Genomic DNA, 17,231 nt, shown 5'->3' on the forward strand with positions numbered 1-17,231 from the left:
TTAAAGCTCAACATCTATTCCTGTTTTACAGCCTTCCAATAGTCATCTTCCTTCATGTGGTTATACCACAATTTACTAAATTACATCCCTATTGCTGAATGTTGAGGTTTTTGTTCCAACAGGTTTTTTATTGTTGTTTTATAGGCAGTGCTGCAATGATCATCTTTATGTATATAATATTTAGCTTCTGAGAAGTTATTTTCTTAGGCTCGATTCCTAGGGCTGGAGTTACTAGCCAAGACTAAGAACAACTTTATTTTTAATTAATTTTCTTATGATAGTAATACTATTTGGAAAATAGGAAAAGGTAAAAATAGGAAAATGAAGATGCCCAGCTGTCCCATCATGCAGTGTTTACCACTGTATGAAGTAGGAATGCTCTAGACTGCAAATATAGGAACCTCAACTCAAGTGGCTTCAGCAGGTGGAGGCTTGTTTGTCTCAGGGAACAGGAAGTTTGAGGGAGAGTCCAGGGCTGGTCCCAGGTGAAGCCACTCTGTTAGAGACCCTGGCTGTGTACATCTTTCTGTCCCACTGTCCTCGATGCTGTTGGTTTTATCTATACTATGCCTCCCTCCTCTCAGCCTTCCCTTCTTAGCAGCTTCCTCCCTGCATCTCTGATGCTTTTCCCACCTCTTCGGCTGGATGAGTTCTTTTATTTCTGCCTGCTTTTGGTCTTCAAACAGTGTGTCTCCTGCATGTGGGCCATTATAAGGAGATATTTACTTATTTTCCAGCATATCCCTCATCTGCAACTGCCTATGTTTGTGACATCCCATTTGGCCAAAGCTGAAATTTTAACCGTGTCCAGACAGAGAAGAGGAAGAGTATGTATGCCTCAGGACTAGGAAAGAACTCATCTTTCTTATTAATGGGATTGTCTTTCATCCTTGTGTTTCAAGTCTGCAGAGTCTCTTGGGTTAGAAAATATCCTTTGCTCTCTGCTTGGTTCCTGTGAACCAGAGAAGGGAACAGAATCTTCCTGGGCTTATTGGCCCCCTGGTCAGTCTTGCAAAGGGAAGTTTATTGAGCACCTACCGTGTGTAGTGTGGAATCGTGGGCTGCAGCCACAGCCTTTCAGGAAGCTCAAAGAAGAGGGGAGGAAACAGGCAGAAATGCTGTAGCCCCATCACACCATCATCCTTATATAAACCAAGCTGAGCTTGGCTGAGTAGAATTGAGTGATTTATGGCCTACTTTAATCCTACAGAAGAGTACAAAAAATAAAACAACAAACTCTCATAGATGCACCGCCAGATTTTACAGTTGTTAACATTTTGCCATAGTTATGTTGGGTCCTTTTGTTTTGTAAGGAATACAATATGGCAGATAGAGCTAAAGTCCTGCTTCATTCCCTTCCTGGCAGCGGCCGCTCTCTTGACATTGTGGGTATCCTTTTAAATGCTTCCTACATGTGTTTATCCATAAACAGTATGTAATGTTGTTTTTGGGTTTTAAAGATTTATATCAATGTTATCATACTCTATGTCCTTTTGCAATCTGCAAAACATTCAACATTATGTTTTCTGCTGTGTATCCATTCATCCATTCGTCCATCTGTCCATCTGGTTCATTCAATTTTAATTGGCACATAGCATCCCACTATATAAATAAGCTAGAGTTTATTTATTCTCCTACTCATGGAAGGTGAAGTTGTTTTTAACTCTTTATCTCTTGCAAACAATATGGCAGTGAACATGTGTTCCAGTTATCTATTGCTATATTGTTAGCCACTTCTAAAATTAGTAGCTTAAAACAATAATGGTTATCTTGCTTATGAATCTGCATTTGGGCGAGGCCTGTTGGGGGTAGCTTGTTTTGGTTCCACCTGGTGTCATGTGGGATGGCTTGAAAGCTGGAGGTGGAGTCATCTGTAGGCCTGTCCATTCAGGTGTCTGATGAGTGATTCTGGCTGTCACCTGGGACCCTGGCTGTGCTGTCTTCCTTAGCACTGCACGGGGCCTCTCTGTGTGGCCTGGGCTTCCTCACCCTGTGGCAGCTGGGTTCTAGGGGCCAGTGCCCTGAGGGAAAGAGAGAGAGAGAGAGAGAGAGAGAGAGCAGACAGTGTCCTGTTTGCTGCATGCTGTTCTTTATTAGCAGGTCACTGAGGCTGACTCCCATTCAGGGCAAGGGAAATTGGACTCCACTTTTAATGGGACGAGTGTCACAGAGTTGACAGACCTGTTTTAAAACTAACATCCATAGATATAGTTCTTTGTATACCCTGTGAGAGTTTCTGGGGCTTGGAACCCTCACAGTGAACCGAGGGCCTTGGCCCCGCTTTGCCCTGACTCAAGGTTACTAGATTATTCTCTCGCACATTTGTTCTACTGACGTCCATCTGAGTACGAGGAGTTCTGTTTCTTCACACCTTCTCTATCATTTGCTGTTAGGGATTTTGATTTTTGCCCCTCTGGTGGGTGTGAAATAAGATCTTGTTGTTTTAATTTGCCTGCCCACTGGTGAGGCCAAGCCCTGTGCTGCCTCCTGGGGATGGTGTTTTATTCCTTTTCCCAGCTGGTTGCCCTAAAGAAGACAGAAACGTCAAAGTGCTATTTTTTGGCTTATGATGTCAATTTTTCAAGAGCGAAGTGGTGAGCATCCCACAGAGTTCATTGCAAACTATTGTGAAGACCTTGGAGTTACTATTGGTATGACTCATTTATGGAAAAAAATATGATTTCAGTAACTGCAGGCTGTATTTGTAATGTGATGGATTTTCATTTAATCTCTTACCTCTCTATAATTTGCCCAATTTAAAAATGCCCTGAAGCCTGCTTTCTCTTTGTCTGGGAGCCCTGTTCTCAGTATGTGTTATTACAATAACAGTAATAATAAATGCTGCCAGTATGTGTCTCTTCTAGTTTTTGCTGTCTCTTTGGTCATTTAATTACTTCTGGTACCCATTTCCCCCAGCTCTGCAGTACCAGCGTGTACACAGAGCTTCCATGCAGAGCACCACCGTGGACTGATGCTGCTGGGGGTCGGCGGGCCCCAGTTTGGGTTCACCTCCTCCCATGGGCTGGGTTTGGGCTTCCTCCCTGGGCTATAAGGCACCCAGTCGGGCAGACACACCTTGTTCAGATGATACTGTGAGGTCACAGTGGGAAGTCCATGACCTTCAGGTCCTGGCAGGAAGGCTGGCACGGGGGAGTGTTTAGGAAATAGCACTGGACCCAATGATGCAAAATGTTCGGTTATTGTAATGATCAATGTGACCTACTGGCTTCTTGCGAAAACATCTGGAAACTAGCCACATCTGACCAAGAGTTTTATGATGGATTCCTAAGCTTTCCTTGAAAAGTGAACTTTTGACTACTTTTTAATTTAATCCGGTTCCGTCTGAACACTCAGAACACTCTGTCTTCAGCTTGCTGGAGAACATTATCTTCTATGCTTTCCTCCTAAGGGGCGTTCAGCTTATCTGTGTCGAGAGCCAGAACCTATGCCGTGGAAATGAGACTGCTCTGTGTGCTGACAGACCGAGCCCTCTGCAGATGCTCAGGAAGCGGCCTCTGCCTCTTGAGGGGGCGACTTTTCCAGATTGTGTGGGTGCAGCGTGTCCTTGGAACATTGTGGCACCACTGTCCACAACTTGTGACGGGAGCACAGGCTGCTCCAGGACTCACAGGTGGAGCAACTGCCCGAGACAGGCTCATTGCTGGTCCTGGAGAGGCTAACGGTGCATGTCGTCTCCCAGAGTGGAGGACAGCCAGGTGTGTGCCACTGGCCATCTCATGGGGCACTTCCTGTACCAACCAGGGCGGGTGTAAACGAGGAAGTCATGACCTGTTGTTCTAAGGGCAGCAAGGCTTTGGAGTCTGCTTGTCGCTTATTCATGGAACCACCGGGTCGGCCTGGCATGTTGGGTGAGGCCTCCCAGGTTGGCAGGGTGAGTGTGCCCTAGCCCAGGCACTTACATACCCATACCACTTCCAGGGAATAGAGTTTCAGAGCCTGTGGAGTTTTCACACCACATTCTAGGTGCTAGCAAATGTCTAACAAGGGGCAGGGCATTCGCCTCCATTTCTGTGACAGACTGTTCACAGCTTAACAGTTTGTGTCTTGTGTAAACAAACATCAGTGCCTGTTATCCTAATTATTAATAAACCTCGGCCCTTGTTTGCACATTGAAAGTTAGCAGGACACATCATTTGCTGTTGGGGACCTGCCCGTTGACCTCAGGGCTTCCTTGTATGTGGAGGAACAAAATGGCACATGGTTGGGGCCTCAGAGCAGGGCCTATACCAAGTGTGACAGGCCTGTACCAGCCAAGGGGCCCTAGCCTCCTGTGAGGTCTTGGGGGCCAGGACCCTGCCGCCTGTCTAGTATTTGGGCTGGAGCATCTAGGCCTGGGGATCTGGAGTCTGGGTTCTGGAAACAGCCCTTTTTGCCCCAGTGTCTTGGTTCCTGGTTGGTGAGATTCAGGGGTTGGGCTGACCTCAGGGTTCCTTCCAGCAGCAGCAGCAGCTGTAACTACCTAGTGAGCACCTGCTATGGACCAGACTCTGCCAGGCACCTCGCAGTCTTGCAGAGTAAGAGTTTGATCATTCTGTTGCCCTGATAGGGAAACTGAGGCTCGACAAGGCAATGCCTTTCTTAGCACACAGGTGCTCCTACCCTGCCCCTCCCACCACATGATCTCACTGTCTGTTCAGGGGCTCGGGCCTGTCAGTCACATAGCCTGTGTGCTCCTCTGAAGTGTTGCTTGGGTCTGCCTGCTGTCTTCATCCGCACCTCCCTGGTCCAGGCTGCCACCCTGTCTTGCCAGAACAAGTGCGGCAGCCTCAGAAATGTTCTTCCCTGCCTCTCCCTCATCCCCTCCAGGCAGCCAGAGTCTTTAAAAAACTATATGCTTGGGTGTGTCCCTTGTTGGCCTTGTAGCTACAGGGCTGAGGATGGAGTCTGCCCTCCTTGGTGTGGGTCCCAGGCCCTTGGAGGCTGGTTGTGTCAGTTGGCTCTCCAGCCTGCCTCCCTTATTGAGCACGTCCTGTCACCCCATGGGCCTGAGCTGTGATGGGGTAGGGCTGTCACCTGTACTGACCCATCCCAGGGCCAAGCATGGGGGCAGGGCGCGTCACAGACACTCAGGAGTAGCTTGTTGAGTGAATATACCAACGTTGCTGTAGGTTGTACAGCTACAAATTAGGGAGACCAGTATTTGGGCCTATATCTGTTAGATTCTAAGCCTCTGCTCCTTCTGCCCTTTCTCATGGATTATTAAATATGTTTGATGGGGTAGGTACCCAGGCCGAGCCCGCCTTGTGCATGTCACAGTAAACGGCCTTGGCAGCCCAGCTCTCCTAAGCACAAAACCCATTTGGCATTGCTGTCAGACGCCAGTGACGGTGGGCTCAGCCCTGTGCTGACGCAGACTCGCAGGCTGTTTATGAGGTCCTGTCAAGCTTCTGTTTTGAAGGAGTTCTCGAAAATGACAGGCTTTATTTCGAGGGTCTTTGTTAATCTAATAGTGTTTCCTGGCTGAAATCTGTGGACTGTTTACCAAAGCTCTTGCGTATGATGAGCAAGGGATAGAATTGAAACAATTTCAGCTTGGTTTCGGGCACAGATGTGCAGCCAGAGAAATCATCTGGGGCAAGCTGACCCTCAGCATGCACCAGAGGATACTCAGGTAGGGGCAGGGTGAGACCTTCGGCCCTCTGAGGAGGCCTTCCTGACATTTCCACCTCAAAGCAGATCTGCATAAGCACAAAATGAGTGCAGGGCTATTCTCTGCACGGTGTCATCGTGAATATGCACTCCATAGCTTCACATGGGGTAGTTTAAAAAATTAATAGATACATCCTTTATTTCTCTCTCTATGAGCCAAAGCTTGGAATTAATTTTTTCTGGCCCACTAACTATTGTAGTTAAAAGTACAAATGAAGCTTTCTGGGAGAATCCATCACAAAATTATTGAAAAGTCAGTGCCGAGAAGATAATGGGCTCCATATTGGGTTATGTCCATAGGGTTATTGTTTTCTGCAATTACACTTTTCTTTGTTTTTCTTCTTTCGTGCTTTGGGAAATCAACCTGAGAATGGGCTTCCAACTCAGAAGAGTTATTGGCTATTTTTCCCAAATGGGATTGCCCTTCCAAAGAACAGTGGGCATCTATTTGACAACAAGTTATAAATTTGTGCTCCAAGTTCTCTGAAGAAAGCATGAATCTTAGACAATGGCGCTGTGTCGCTATATTTCAGGCGGGTGTGTAGAGCTGTCAGAAGTCAATAAAGTCCTCAGACGCCTGCTTGTACCCAGCCTAGCATTTGTCAAGTGTTCTTGGTGTACTTTGTGCAGGATTGGAAGGTGGATTAGAGCTGAGTTCTCCAATGCTTTTTACTGTACCCCTTCCCTGGGCTCCTACAGCCATCCTAGACTGTGGCCTGCTGGAGCCTCAGACCTCGGGAGTGAGTGCCCCGGTCCCACTGTCCTGCTGTCTGTGCTCACAGCATCTTGCCCGTGGAAGACAAAGAGCCCCCAACTCCCCATTTCTGAGAATTTGTTTGGTGCCAGGCAGTAGGGCACACAGAAGCAAAAGGTTTGCCCCTGCTGCAGTGATACTGCCTGGCGTGGGTGCTGCCCCACCCTGATGCTGGTTCCCCAAACCCTAACAGTTGGGGCTCTGTGTCCACTGCCTGCTGTGGTTGCTTCCCTAGTGGCAGCTACTGACATAGCAGGCAGAAATTTGCATCACCAGCTAATCAATCACTCAGGAGCTTGCTTAAAACCCTTCAGAGGCTCCTCTTGGTCTCCAGGAAACAGCTTAGATTCCTCAATGTGTCTTTTTTTTTTTTTTTCTCGGAGACAGAGTCTCGCTCTGTTGCCCAGGCTAGAGTGCTATGGCATCAGCCTAGCTCACAGCAACCTCAAACTCCTGGGCTTAAGCGATCCTCCTGCCTCAGCCTCCCGAGTAGCTGGGACTACAGGCATGCGCCACCATGCCCGGCTAATTTTTTCTATATATTTTTAGTTGTCCAGATAATTTCTTTCTATTTTTTAGTAGAGACGGGAATCTCGCTCTTGCTCAGGCTGGTCTTGAACTCCTGACCTCAAGCGATCCTCCCACTTCGGCCTCCCAGAGTGCTCGGATTACAGGCGTGAGCCACCACGCCCGGCCTCCTCAATGTGTCTTTCAAGGCCTTCTGGAACCTGTGTCTGCCACCTCCTGGCCCTCGTCTTGCCCTTTGCTGCTCTGGCTGCGCAGAGCTGTGCTACCATCCACCGCTGCCTGTCTGAGCCTTCACCTTGCCCATCCCTCTGCCGGGGACATTCCTGCCCCTTACTCTCTTCCCCAGTTTTGTCTGAGTGATTCCTGCCCATCCTTCCTGGCTCTGCCAAGACAGCACTTTCCCAGGAAGCCCTCCCTGGTCCCCCAGGCTGTGTTGGTGCCCCTGCCGGTGTGTTCCCATTGCCTCTTAACCCCCTGTCTCAGCACTGGTCTGTCGCCTCTCAGACTGTGTCCGATTAACCGTGGGCCAGGTGAGTGTGCCTTGCTCAGCATTATATCCCCAGTGTGATGACAGTGAGTGGCACACAGTAGGCACTTTGTAAATGTTTGCGGAGTGATACACAGTGCCTTGGAGGAAGGCGCCATCTCCGTGAGGCCAGCGTCCCAGAGCTGAGCAGCACTGGCCCCAGTGGCTGTCATGTCAGCATGTTAATGGTGATTGTTGAGGCAGGAGCCGGGGGCGGGCGTGGGTGAAGGATGTTGGGGGGGGGAGGTCCCAGTCATCACTTTCTTTATTAAACTGGTCTTATCACTTGACAACTTTCACCACTGAAGGAAAAATAGCCTGTTTCAAGGTACAAGTCCAGGGGTATCTGGGCTGCCACTGCTGTGAGAGAAATGACTCCGACAGGAGTGTGGGGCTGGGCAGGGCCGGCCGTTAGGCCCGTGTGGACGGGCATCCTCACCACCGCCTCACCCACTGCACAGGAAGGTACACGCCCTGCCCTCCTGACTCCCCCTCCGGTGCTCCTTCTACACGCCACTGTGTCTCCAGGTGAGGAGAAGAGAGGGCATGGGGCACTCTGTGGGCTTCTCTGCCCAGGACAGCAGCTGTGCCTGGTAGTGACTTTGCTGTCCCCTCACTCCGATGCTCCTTTGCCTGGGCCGGAGGCTTCTTCCTCCTGGCCCTGGCAGGCTTCCTTTCCTTTCCTGTCTGAGGGGAGCCTGGTTCCCACATAGCCGAGGCCTCATCACAATTCCCCTTGGAACACACACCCAAGGTCACTTTTCCTGTCTGAGGAAACATCTGTCGTGTGCTCTGATCAAAGCGTAGCTACTGATGCATGTGAGCAAAGCATCTAGAATTTCGTGTGCAGAGCCCAAGGCAAGACGCTGAGCTGTGCTGTGGCCTGTGTTGGGACCCTTCTGCCTCCCGGTGGCGAGGCTGGCCAGAGCCTGGGGTCCAGGGTCAGGTGCTTGGGTGTGGATCCCGGCTCTGCCGCTCACGAGCGTAGTGCGGGCAACCGTCTTGGCCTGTCTGGGCCCCATTTCCCTCCTCTGTGGGTGGGGATGGTAGCAGAGCACCGAGTGCCCCGCACTGCGCTCTCGCGGACGTCTGAGTGGAGCCCTGCAGTGGTGACGTTGATGCGGCCTGCAGTCTGTGCCGTGCTGCCCAGGAGAGCCCGTGGGCCTTCCGACTGAGCCCACCCTGCCCTGGTGCGTCTCCCTCCGGGGTGTGTGCCGAGAGCCGCCCCTGTGAGGAGCCATCTCTCTTCTTTCACCAAACGGATGTATTTTTAAAAACCTGATACTTTCTCTCAGAAGTTCTGTACCTTTGCTTTTATTCTACTTCGAATATAACTTTAATTTAGTTGCACATTCATATTTAAAATCTCATATGAATTAATTTCGTAATATTGGTTTGTTTTTCTTTTTACCTTTCACGAAGCAATATCACTTGAGCTTTCTCTTGCGTCTTTGGCATCGGAGTCATCATTATCCCCCGAGCCACTCTGAGTCATCTAATGCAGTTTTCTTGAGCGTGTCAGCTTCACTTCACATAAGTCGTTTCAGATCCTGCACTTATTGAATCAGCGCATGCTGCTGTCACTGGGAAGTTCTTACCGAGCCGCGGGTACTCATTTGTAAAACTTTGAGGGCCGGGCGCGGTGGCTCACGCCTGTAATCCTAGCACTCTGGGAGGCCGAGGCGGGTGGATCGCTCGAGGTCAGGAGTTCGAAACCAGCCTGAGCAAGAGCGAGACCCCGTCTCTACTAAAAATAGAAAGAAATTATATGGACAACTAAAATATATATATACAAAAAATTAGCCGGGCATGGTGGCGCATGCCTGTAGTCCCAGCTACTTGGGAGGCTGAGGCAGTAGGATCGCTTAAGCCCAGGAGTTTGAGGTTGCTGTGAGCTAGACTGACGCCACGGCACTCACTCTAGCCTGGGCAACAGAGCGAGACTCTGTCTCAAAAAAAAAAAAAAAAAAAACAAATAAAACTTTGAGACGTTTTGTTCCATTTGGCCCTTTGTGTCTTCTTCCTTGGGTTTAGATTTGGGCCGCAGAACAGGCCTTGCCCAACTCTGCGCCCTGTGCTCTCCTGAAGGTGCTTCGTCCACCTTCTAGAACTCTGATCTCAGCTTGTCACGAGCTCCTTTCTTTGGGGGACAGGGTGGCACAGAAGAGGCCCTCATGGGGAGAGGGGGCTGTGTGCTCCTGTCCTTGCAGCTACAGGAGACTTACCTATGAGCCGATGTGTGGGACTGGGAGCGGAAGGAGGAGGAGAAGGGGCTGCATACTTGGGTCCCCGGGGGCTCAGGGGGTTCAGGATGTATGTCTGTCCCTCTTATGTGAGAGCCCATTATGTATCTCTTCAGAGGCCTTTTATAAACAAGACCCTAGGGAGTTGGGGGAGACCTAGGCAGTCTACACATACAGCTTCTGAGAACATCAAGGACTCAACCCAATAATATATTAATATGCGACACCGCTTGTCTTAGTCATCTTGGGCTGCCGTAACGAAATACCATAGATTAGGTGGCTCACACAACAGAACATCTATTTTCTCACAGTTCAGTAGACTGGAAATCCAAGATCAAGGATCAGCCCGCGAGGTTGGTGTCTGTGAGGGCTCTCCGCTTAGGTGGTAGACAGCCATCAGTCTTGCTGTGTGCCCACGTGGCCTTTCTTTGGTGTGTGTGTGTGCTGGTGGGGGGAGAGCAAGAGTGCCGGCAAGCCCAGATGTCTCTTATTATAAGAACACTGATCCTGTAGACTCGGGGCCCCACCCATATGACCTCATTTAACCTTAGTTACTTCCCAAGCAGCCCCGTCTCCAAGTGCAGCCACACTGAGGGGGTTAGGGCTTCAACACATGAATTTTGGGGAAGACACATCTGTAACACGTCTAGTATGTTGCCTGGCACGTGGTGAATGCTCAGTGAATGTTTATTGCATTTGAATCTGAGAAAGATGAGATGGAATTGGCCCCAGAGGCTCTAGGCAAACCTGAAAGACAAAGAAGGCTCAGGGTGTGTGTGTTGGGGGGGGAAGGGGGGGCGGGGCAGGATGCAGGTGAGCTACCTGTCTGCCTTCCAGACTGAGCCGTTGCCATCCCCAGGCCTTCTGCTCTCTGGTCTCCATAGCCCCTTGGGGAAATGGAGGAATTGTGATATTTGGCCAAGGCAAGGGGATGGTGCTATCAGGGCCATACACTGTGAAGCCCAAATGCTTAGTCTCTTTATTCATAATAATACCTTACTTTTGAGCAGTGAAAACTCCATGAAAGCAGGGAGTTTGTTTTATCTCCAGCACATCAAACAGTGTCTGGGACAAAATAAGTGCTCATCCATTGGGTGTCGACTTAATTAAAAGGATGGATGGTCCTGACGGTGTGCAAAATAGCTTCTTGTACTGATGACCCCGTAGCTTATATCAGGCAGGACTATGGTTCCTGCTTGCAGATGGGGACACTGAAGCACAGAGGAAACTGGTAGCTGTTATTGATTACCCAGTGAAGGAGCCTGCACCCTGCTAGGCTTAGGGGAGGGGATGCTGAGGAGTCCCGGAGGCCCTTGTTGGGTGGGCTGCACAGATGAGGCTTGCTCCTTGCTGGACCTTTCTGGCTGGCAGGGAGGGGCCCAGCAAGTGCCCACTCCCCTCATTGTGGGTCATTTTATCCTGAAGTGCCAGAGATGCCCCCTGGCCTCAGCCTGCAGGGACAAATTGCTGGAGAACAGCATCCTTCTGGCCTCATCTTGGCTTTCTATGTGGCTGGCCTGTAGTAGGTGTTTCCTGAGTGAGTCAGTGAAAGGACACATTAACCACACTTACAGGTTTAAATCAATGCCTTTTCTGCTCAGCTAGCTAACCTGTCACTCTCTTTGGCCCCTGACATTTATTATGAGGTACACTCTTATTTTATTAGTGTGGCTAATTAATGCATGACATTAAAATATTGACATAAATTGATTTGAGTATCTGTATCCTTGGAGCTTCAGTTAATATAATAACTTTTGATAAGACTAGGGCTTTTAGAACATTTAGACTTAATTATATTTTCGAAAGGATTTTTTCTAGACTTATATAACCGCCTGGCAAGGTACTTCAATTCCCTAGTTAACTGGAAGAAATTGGTTTTTCGTTTGGTTTTGCTTAATACAAATTAAAAGTAATATACATTTGATAAAACCGGTTAAAGGACTATTTATTAAACTTTCCCGCTTTATATATTGGAAAAAAAATCCATAAGAGTTGAATTAATTTTGAGGATGATGTGAGGAAAATGCAACAGTTGGAGAGCCATTTGATCCAGAGAAATAGGAGTGCATTTCTGTTCATAATTTCTTTTGCCATTCTTCCTCAAACATGGGCGCTTTTCTTCTTTGAGTTTCTTCTATGCAGTTGACGTGTTACACTTGTGCATCCCAGTTTCAGCATCAGCAAGTTGTGAATTGTGACAGTGGTTGAAATCGAAGCACTGAGGAGAATTCAGGTATTTCTTTCTCATCTCACTTAGGTTAGGAAGTCTGCCAAAGCTAGCAATTTGAAAAAAAAAAGAAGAGACAAAATGAAAAGAAAAGGAAAGTCATCTTGCAGAAACACTCACTATAAAAGTGTAATAAGTCAGTGGTTATTATCCCACTTGTAAGAGTCAACTCCTCTCATTAGTTATTTTTAGAAAGCCTTTCTGTCACAATGCCTGAGTCTTCCAAAAGTTTAGCCTACCAAAAGAGACCTTTCAAATAATGCCACCAAGTTTACCAGGCTGCCAAAAAAACATCTTCTCTTCTTACTTCGTCTTTAATGTTGACGTAATTTCAGACTTACAGAAAAGTTGCAAGAATAATATAAAGAATTTCCAGACACCTTTCACCCAGGTTCACCAAATGTTGTTATCCTTTTATCGTCCCTCTCCATATACAAATATTTATATATGTGTTTTCATATGCACATGCATTCATACATTTTTTTTTTCTGAACTACTTAAGAGTAAGACTGATGGTCCATTACTCCTAAATACTTCAGTGTGTGTTTCCTAAAACAAATTCTCTTCTATAACTACAGTGTAATAATCAACTTCAGAAAAATAACATAGAAGCACTACTGTCACGTGTCACTTAGTAACAGTGGAGATATGTTCAGAGAAATGCATCTTTAGGTGACTTAGTCGTGTGGGAACATCATAGGGTATACCTACACAAGCCTACATAGTAGAGCCTGCTACATACCTAGGCTATATGGTATAGCTTATTGCTCCTAGGCTGCAAACCTGGACAGCATGTTACTGCACTGAATCCTGTAGGCAATTGTAATTTGGTGATAAGAATTTGCATTTCTAGCCTGTAGTCATGACAATTTGGGAGGCTGAGGTGGAAAGATCTCTTTTTTTAATTTAATTTAATTTTTTATTTATTTATTTTATTTATTTTTTTATTTTTTTAAAAAAATATGGAACGCTTCACGAATTTGCGTGTCATCCTTGTGGAGGGGCCATGCTAATCTTCTCTGTATCATTCCAATTTTAGTATATGTGCTGCTGAAGTGAGCACTGGAAAGATCTCTTGAGGCCAGGAGTTCGAGACCAGCCTGGGCAACATAGAGAGACCTTGTCTCTAGAAAATATAATAATAAAAAAAATTAGCCGAGTGTGGTGGCATGCACTTGTAGTCGTATCTACTCAGAAGGCTGAGGCAGGATGATCACTTGAGCCCAGCAGTTTGAGGTTGTAGTGAGCTATGATGATGTACTGTGCGCTAGCTTGGGTGACAGAGTGAGACCCTGTCTCAAAAAAAAAAAAAAAAGAATCTGTGTATCTAAACATAGAAAAGATATAATAAAAATACATTATAATTTTATGGGACCACCACCATGTATGTAGTCTGTTTTTGACAGAAACATCATTATGCATCATGCAACTGAATTGTTTAATCTACATTAAACACTTTATTGAGATTTTGTCAATTGTCCGAAAATATCTTATAGCAAAAGAGAATTCAGGGTCATGTGTTACCTTCATTGTCATGTCTCATCAGTCTCCTTTAGTTTGAAACAGTTCCTGTGTTTCATGACGTATGTATATAAAGAGTACAAGCCATTTATTTTGAAGATTGTCCGTTACTTTAGGTCTGTCTAGTGTTTCCTTTTGATTAGATTCACATTATGCACTTCTGGCAGGACTGTCACAGGGGCGATGCAGTGTCCTCTCAGTGCTGTTGGTTAGTGCCTTTGCCGGCGGTGTTAACTTTGGTCACTTGGTTAAGATGGAGTCTGTCAGGTTTCTTCAGTACAGTAATTATTTTACCTTTTGCAGTTAAAAAGTGCCACGTGGAGAGGCACTTTGAGATGACATAAATATCCTGTTATTCCTCAAACTTCGTCCACTAGTTTTAGCATCCATTGACAATTCTACCTCAATCAGGCCCTGTGATGATGGTTATCAAATCGTGATTTCTAATTCTATCATTTCTTTCTAGCTACAAAGAGAAGTTTTCCTTTTCCCCATTAGTCTGTTTATTTATTTTGTACCCATAGGACTCATGCATTCTTGGTTTAATAATTAGTTATAATACATTTTTATCATTTGACTAATAGAAGTCCCTTCAAGCTAGCTCCTGTGTCCATGTGAGATGTTCATTCTTTGAACATGTCCTTAAATTTTGGTGCAGCCACATGTTCCAGGCTTTCTTGTCCTTTCCCTGCCCCAGTCCTAGGATCAACCATCTTCAAGGAGCTCTGGTTCCTTTTAGTGGAGGAAGGTATTTAGAAACCAAGATATGGGTGTTAAGTGTGCTCATTGCTATTGGTGTGTCACTGTTTCTCAGAAGATGGATCTAGGCAATAATAGATGTCTGCTTATACTTGCCATGTGAACAGACCCCAGGGAGGGAGGGATAATGCAGGGGAAAGTATGAGGTATTTTCTTTATAGCTGCTTTTCATATCATCCTTCTAAAATTTCTGTTCGTGTGTATACATGTTTTATAATGAATATAATGTTTCAGTAGAATTGTATATATGTACTCAAAGTTGTATGCTCAAAACAATTTTTTAAAATAAAAGTGATAATCAAATAGTGTGTGTGCATACACATACCCACACATGCCTCTATATAGTTCTTTCTATTTATTAAAACCTGTGAGTTCACACTGGCGGATCCAGTACTGCAGGATTCTTTTGCCCTGTTCCGTGTCCATATTTGTAACTCCTTTCTCCAACAATGTGAAACCTGGCTTCCATTTTCACCATGTATTTACATATTGCTCAATCTTAGAATGTCAAAAAGTTGTTTCAAAATTGCTAACTTCTGCAAAAAGAGAAGTCTACTAATTAGAAGTGAATACTATGAGTTCTTTTTGGCTTTAGATTGAGGTATATAGTCCAAATTTCAGTTGTCCCTTAGAGTTAGTTTTTCTCCTTCTTCTCCCCCTTCAGTGTGGTTGTTACTCATTTGAAATACAGTTTTCTTTACTTGTTTCTCTTTGTATTCTGTTTTAAGGACTTCCCCAAAGTATGGATTTCCTCTTCCTTCCCTTCTTCCCTCCTTTTTGTGTGAACCAATAACATTTACAAAAGTCAGGTCTATACAAAAAGTCCTATTTGGAGAAGTGTCTCCTCCACCCCGCATTGTTTTTATCCTGTCTACCTGGCTCCCACCCCTGCCCTGCAGGTAACCAGTGTCATTAGTCTGTTTTTTCCTTCCTTGTTTCTTTTTGCTCAAATGAGTAGTTTCTAACTTCTCTTTCTTTCTTCACAAAAAGTAGAATATTATAAATCTCACTTTGCAGTTTTCTTTTTTTCCCTTAACAATATGTGCAGTCAGGGTTCATTGGTCCCTAGTGCTCCCCTGATCCTTTCTCCCAGCTGCAGGGTGGTTCTCTGCGCCCTCCTTCTTCTTGGCTACTATTTAGGTGCATGGGAACTGTACCGTGTATATCTAAGTGCTGGTTAACAGCACAGCCCTCACGGGGCATCATTTCTTTTCCACCTGACTTTGAACACTGGCAGTGTGTGTGGAGGAGGAAACTGGGTCTTCGGGTAGTCATGTGACCCCACATTACACAGATATGAGCTGGGTCCTGGAACTTGAGGCCAGATTATGGTGTTGGAGCTTGAACTCATGAATGGCAGGTGCACTTGGCCCTCCTGTTGGGGTTCATTACATGCCAGAGGTGCTAAGAGCAGGTCTCATATCACTCTGGGTGCCATGTGAACAGATCCCAGGGAGGGAGGGATAATGCAGGGGAAAGTATGAGGTATTTTCCTTATAGCTGCTTTTCATATCATCCTTCTAAAATTTCTGTTCGTGTGTATACATGTTTTATAATGAATATAATGTTTCAGTAGAATTGTATATATGTACTCAAAGTTGTATGCTCAAAACAATTTTTTAAAATAAAAGTGATAGGTCGGGCGCGGTGGCTCACGCCTGTAATCCTAGCACTCTGGGAGACCGAGGCAGGTGGATTGCTCGAGGTCAGGAGTTCGAGACCAGCCTGAGCAAGAGCGAGACCCCGTCTCTACTAAAAATAGAAAGAAATTATCTGGCCAACTAAAAATATATACAGAAAAAATTAGCCGGGCATGGTGGCGCATGCCTGTAGTCTCGGGAGGCTGAGGCAGGAGGATCGCTTGAGCCCAGGAGTTTGAGGTTGCTGTGAGCTAGGCTGACGCCACCCGGCACTCTAGCCCGGGCAACAGAGCAAAACTCTGTCAAAAAAATAAAAAATAAAAAATAAAAATAAAAAAATAAAATAAAAGTGATAATCAAATAGTGTAATTAAAAAAGTTTAGAGACCACTGAAAAAGGAGCTCTCCCAGTTGCCTTGGAGTAGAAGGAACCCTGGCCTGGCCTTAATGCCTGGGGAGGAGGGCCTGTGATCCCACCCGCCCCTGCCGTGTGGGGTGACAGGTCATTCATTCATTCCTTCATTCGTTCATTCGTTCAGTATGGCCTGGACGATGAAGTTAACACAGGATGCAGGGGGGAGCGGCTGCAGGACCAGACAGGGAACCCCATGGCTGAAGGGCAGTTAGGGAAGGATGTGGTGCAGTGGGTCACCTAGGAGGGGCATGTAAGTGAGATTTGGGGTCAGACATGATGTCTAGGCAGAGGCAAGTGATACCTAAATATAGGTGTGAGTCCTCAGGTGGGAAGGAGCTTGGTGCAAGGCTTGGAGGAGGGGAGTGTAGCTGCTGGCAGGCACCATGAGGAGTAGGCCCTGAGCAAATCTTTCATCTCTCTGGGCCTCAGTTGTCTTCTCCTTAAAGGGGAAGCACCTCCTCTTGGGAGAGCTCTTTGTATCTGCCCAGGCCAGACGCAGGCATCACAACTCCTGGCTCTTCTGCTGACTAGCCATGTGTCCTTAGAGCGTGTCTTGGCTGAGCCTCACTGTGTAACTTCCTCTCTCACCTTATTTTTTCAACCCTCTGGCATTGTCCATGGTTGCACCTTGAGGTTCAGAGAGGTTAAGAGCTTGTGGAGGGTCACACAGCTGGTGGGAGAATGAACACAGAGCTGACTGCCAAGCCTGGACTTTCTACCACAGACTGTGTGCTGGTCTTAACTCGGAGTTCTCTTGTATTTGAGAAAGGGGTTCAGTTTGCTTTAATGTTACTTTAATGCTTTTTGGATTTCATTTCCTTTGTTTATTTTACAGCCGTATAATTTGCAATGAAATAGTTTTACATTGAGCTCACATGTTTTAATGGTGTTTTAATGGCATCTAAATGGTGTCTCCATGGATTTGCAGCCAGATACTTTTGTCATCCTA

The 17,231-nt window shown here is 46.4% G+C and overlaps 1 protein-coding gene and 1 non-coding gene across 6 annotated transcripts in view; one reads left to right on the plus strand and one right to left on the minus strand.

The window, feature by feature from the left end:
- Window positions 1-17,231, plus strand: part of WDR25 (WD repeat domain 25) — a 134,926-nt gene that overhangs the window by 38,634 nt on the left and 79,061 nt on the right. The window lies entirely within an intron of this gene.
- Window positions 12,905-13,011, minus strand: LOC138380991 (U6 spliceosomal RNA). The gene has a single exon (XR_011232949.1). It is a non-coding gene; the product is annotated as a U6 spliceosomal RNA (small nuclear RNA).

The sequence above is a fragment of the Eulemur rufifrons genome, chromosome 2, assembly GCF_041146395.1.
Source record: "Eulemur rufifrons isolate Redbay chromosome 2, OSU_ERuf_1, whole genome shotgun sequence".
NCBI classification, from domain to species: domain Eukaryota; kingdom Metazoa; phylum Chordata; class Mammalia; order Primates; family Lemuridae; genus Eulemur; species Eulemur rufifrons.